This window comes from Hippoglossus hippoglossus, chromosome 22 (assembly GCF_009819705.1).
Source record: "Hippoglossus hippoglossus isolate fHipHip1 chromosome 22, fHipHip1.pri, whole genome shotgun sequence".
Lineage (NCBI taxonomy): Eukaryota > Metazoa > Chordata > Actinopteri > Pleuronectiformes > Pleuronectidae > Hippoglossus > Hippoglossus hippoglossus.
This window is the reverse complement of record NC_047172.1, coordinates 1,151,903-1,156,902: the sequence shown is the minus strand read 5'-3', so window position 1 is coordinate 1,156,902 and position 5,000 is coordinate 1,151,903. Positions and strand designations below refer to the sequence as shown.

At 42.9% G+C, this 5,000-nt stretch overlaps 1 protein-coding gene across 1 annotated transcript in view; it reads left to right on the top strand.

Annotated features, from left to right (window-relative positions):
- The window catches only part of akap6 (A kinase (PRKA) anchor protein 6), a 134,193-nt gene that overhangs the window by 86,429 nt on the left and 42,764 nt on the right, over positions 1-5,000 (top strand). The window lies entirely within an intron of this gene.

Here is a 5,000-nt window from a genome sequence, read left to right as displayed (position 1 = left end):
TCTCTTCTAATTTTAAGACATAATCTATACAATAATGATATAATATAATATTTATATAATATGTATATAATATGTAATCTAATAAGATAAGATAAACCTATTATATCCTTATGAAGCAAAATATATACTATTGATCATCACAGTTGTTGTAAGGCAGTTTGTGGACAGTAAAGGTGATTATGTGGCTGTACACACACACAGACACACACACACACACACACACACACACACACACACACACACACAGACACACACACACACACACACACACACACAGGTTGAAGTGTCTGGCAGTATAAATGGATAAATGGGGTGTCACTGAGCCACTTCCTGCTCTTTCAGAGGCCGTGGAACATCCATCTCAGCCGGAGACACTGACACACACACACACACACACACACACACACACACACACACACACACACACACACACACACTCACGTACCCACACACACACACACACACACACTCACGTACCCACACACACAGTGCTTCACTTCTCTCTTTGTGGGTCTCTTGCACTCACAGGTTGTTCAGGAGGAAATCTGTGAAATGGATCTAGAGTCGGAGTTAAAAGGAGAGAAGAAGAATTATTATTCTACTGCATTATTAATACTATTTTAAATATTATTATTATTATTATTATTATTATTATTATTACAGTAGTAACTCCCCAACAGGTGGACTTCTCTGTCCAACCTGTCCCAGGACTCATTGCACGTCAGGGACGACCCCAACCAGCTAGTGTCCTCGTGGGACATGTGGTCCAAGTAGACCATGTCCTCAGAAGGGGGGGGGGGGGGGGGGGGGGGAATGATTTAGGATCTATCAGCCGAAATGTAATATAATAATATAATATTCATAATGATGTGTTTAATCACCTGAAATTAAGAATCACAGAGTTCTCATTGGCTTAATGAGCCTTTATCTCCAGATCAGTCCTTTTTAATGGAGTTTAACAAGGATAAAAAAAAGGGGGGGGGGGGTACTCAACCGGCTGCAATCTCAAACCTCACCAGTAGGTGTCACTAAATCCTACAAACTGAACCTTTAAATGTGTTTACGTGTTTAAGTGCGATAGACAATAAAACGTTTTCTTTTCCTCAACTTGAACAATACAATACAGTTTGTACATATTAAAGTACTATAGATATAAATGATTTAAAAAGTAAAGTAAGGTATTAAAAGTATTTCAGGGTTTTAGACACTAAAAAACAGAAATGTTTAGTCAACATATCAATGAAATGAAATCAGCATAGAAAGGAAGAGAAGAAGAAGAAGAGTCTGATGAACGGAAGACAAGGAAAAGCAGATAGAGAAAGAGGAGGTGGAGGAAACTGTTGTTTGAGGATGAGGAGGAGGAGGAGGAGGAGGAGGAGGAGGAGGAGGATGAAGATGTGTCCTTATCAATTCCCCCCCAACTTTAGTTGCCGCGATGACAAAATCGTTCCGTTACGCAGCCTCCAACAAACTTCTCTCATTTGGAGGATAAGATGAATCTGTGAGAAGAGAGAAGAGGAAAAAAAGCAATGTTCAAAATGCATTAAATGTTTTTCATGTATGACTGAATTTTTGCTGACATTTCAGCTCTATGCTCATTAATATGGAGACCAAATTAAACTTATGATTGCTTGTTGATTTTCTCCCCCTCCTCCTCCTCCTCTCTCTCTCTCTCCTCTCCTCCCCCTCTCTCCCTCTCATCTGTTTTCTCAAGCGTTTATTCCTCTCTTCTTTCGGTGTTTTTGGAAAGCGCAGCCGTTTCCCTGTGTTCTCTTTCCTCCCTGGTGATTACATGATTTCATATACTGTGCAAAAGTACATTTATTTGTATCTGATACGTTGACATGGAAGATATTTCTTATTTTTCAGAAAAAAACATTTGTCTCGCTGTATTTTCACAGCAACAATTCAGTTTAAATATATAAAACATAACTGCAGGATATTAAAGCAATTATTTTTTTCGTTATTCCTGAAGCACAAAATGGGTAAATCCTACATAAACATCAAAAGATTTAAATTTAAGACGTCACATATTCAGTTATTTCTGATCATAGAACCTCTTCTGTCAACGTGGAGCTGATTTTAATATTATTAGTTATTAGTTATCACTGACCTAAAATTTACCAACGTCCCAAAAACTTGTCTTTCTCGTCCTCTGAAGCAAACAGAGACATGGACTGAAAACATTTGATGTCGTAGTTAAATTATTGACTTTTCACGAAACTTCGTGGACACTTTTTAAAAGACCAATATATCTGCAAACTCACAGAGATCCTCCTCTTCTTCCTCCTCCTCCTCTTCCTCCTCCTCTACTTCTTCCTCCTCCTCTTCTTCCTCCTCCTCTTCTTCTTCCTCCTCCTCTTCCTCCTCCTCCTCTTCCTCCTCTTCTTCTTCCTCCTCTTCAACGCCTGAGCATTGTCTGAATCTTCTTCGTCGTTGTTTTCATCAATGAATCTCTGCCTCAATATCGCTCCTCTCGTCCGAAACGCTACTTTAAAAACTTTTTTAGCGACACGTTAGCTCCCATTTCACATTTCTCACAAGTGTTTCAGTGAATCACGATGTAATTTATGAGTCACGTCTTGAAAACGGTTATTGACATTATGGGTCTAAAGGGAGAAGCATGCAAACGTCACAGGTGTTCTTTGAGAATATAGAAACACGACTTTACAAGAAGGTTAAATTCAAAGATTTGTGAGAAAACAGTCGGAGGAAGAGGACGTTCGCTTCCAGACAAACTCTTTCTGTTGCTCTGTCTCTCAGGACGTTTGTTCCTGGTGAAATCAGAGCGAGTTTGACCTTGAGATTCAGCTTCTCCTCCACTTTTCTTTGAGCTTCTTCAACACAGGAGCAGAAAACAGTGACTTTCTGGGTTTCAGCCTCACAAACGAAATCAAAACGACGCCGTCACCTCCTCGTCGTGTCCTCACATCATCGTATTCTCATGAAGTGGAACCGTCCCTGTTTTTGCGCTGAGGCGGCGTCTCTGAGACTCTCCGTGGTGGGAGGAGCCGGCGTGTTTGTGGTTCGTGTCGCAGCGTTCGGCCTCCGCTCGCCGTCTGAGTGGACGTGGCGTCGGTGTCGTCCAAGTTTTCCTCCGTCCATCTTTTGCTGTTTCTATCTCCTCCTTCCTCGTATCTCTTTGTCTCTCTCCTCATCCCTCTCTCCCCCCCCTCTCTCCTCAGGCCTGTGTATCTCAGTCCATCCTTGCATGGAGATTGACTTTAGGCATGAATACATCACAACTAGCCATCCATGCACCCCCCCCCCCCTCTGTCTCTCTCACACCCCTCAGTCCCCCCCCCCCCCCCCCCCCCCCCCCCCGCCCTCCCATCTCTCCAAGATCCCTCTCTCAGCACTTATCTCAAAGTTAGGATCTCATGCATTTTAATCGGCATGTCTATCTCTCCCTCCCCCCCTCCCCCCCTCTTTTCTTTGACTTTGGATCAGTGGCATCCTTCAAACAAACAACAACAACAACAAAACACCCCCCCCCTCCTCCTCCCCCGCCGGCTCCCTTTCCCCCTTTTTAAATCAATATTTGCCATCAGCGAATAAATCGTATAATTTCCTGACTGTTAGACGAGTGCGACGCCGACATATTTACCTTCCACTCGTCTCTTTTTTTTCTGCTGTCGATCCCTCGTTCTCGCGGCGTGGCTATTAGCTAAGTGAAGGGGATGGATGGCTGTGAAGCGCCGAACGATAGCATCTCCATCAGAATCGGCGACATTGAAAAATGGCCGCCGCCTCTCTGATGACAGCACAGCAAAAACACACACACACACACACACAGACACACACACACACACACACACACACGCACGCACACACAGGCATGCATATGTCCTCACACACACACACAGTCAGAGAAGAGACATTTGAATATTCAAATGGGGCCGGGCGGTAATGATAAACGACAAGGGAAAAGTAGAATCAAGTAGCTATCGATGCAGAAAATGAAAAGAGGAGAAAGAGAAAAGAGGAGGAGGAGGAGGAGGAGGAGGGAAATTAGGCACAAAAAAAAAAGATGGAGGCATTGAAGGAGAGTTACGCTAACAAATGAAAAGAGGGAAGAAAGAAGGGAGATAGATGGAAAGTGATGGAGAAAAAGATGGATGTATTAAGCAAATACAAGGGGAGGGCGGAGGGGTGTTACAGTAAAGAAAATAAAGATGGAGAAGTGCTGAGCCATAATTTAGAAAAATGGAGGAGTGCTTTAAACGAATGGGACAAAAGGAGAATAAGAAAGATGGAGAGATTCACAAGGAAAGAGCAGAAACAACAGGGATGAAGGGTGAGAAAGAGAAGTGTGAAGAGGAGTTAAACAAAGGGATGATGAAGGATTCATTTCTCTAGGTTCAAGGTCAAAGGGACAAAATTACCTTCCAAAAGATAGATCAAATGAAAACTGGTTCAAAGGTTGGAAACAGTGAAAATACTAAATTAAATAAAGTTTTTAATGTTACTGTTTTATGTGCCTGAAATGTGGTTTTATTTAGTTTATGTCTAAATCTTAAGAGTCAAATCTGATTCAGAAACAGAAAACTGCGTCACCCTCCGACCACAGAGCTCAAACAACAGCACGAACCAGAAGGCAAGAAAATATTCAGCAACACAAAACGGAGCGATTCTTAAAAACCGTTCCATAAAGGACTCCGCACGCTGCCGTCGAGCGCCGCCGCTGCGTTTGATTCCTGCGAGTCTGTGGCGCAGCGGAGGTGCGACAGTTTTACCTTTTTAATGTGGTCAAAGCCGGAGAAGCAGCGAGTGAAATCTGCCGAAAACTCGAATCCCTCGAACATTTCATCATGAGATGAGCTGCAGACAACAACAATACAGAAGCTCCTGTTTCAGAGCAGTTAGAGGAATACTCCTCTGACAAATATCAAATACTCACCACCTGTCGACTGGAGCAGCTTCTCTCCTCGAGGAGGACGGAAGCTGAAGTGAGATTCACAGCGGCTGTAACAGAGTCTGTAAAGATGAAGTGTGAAATC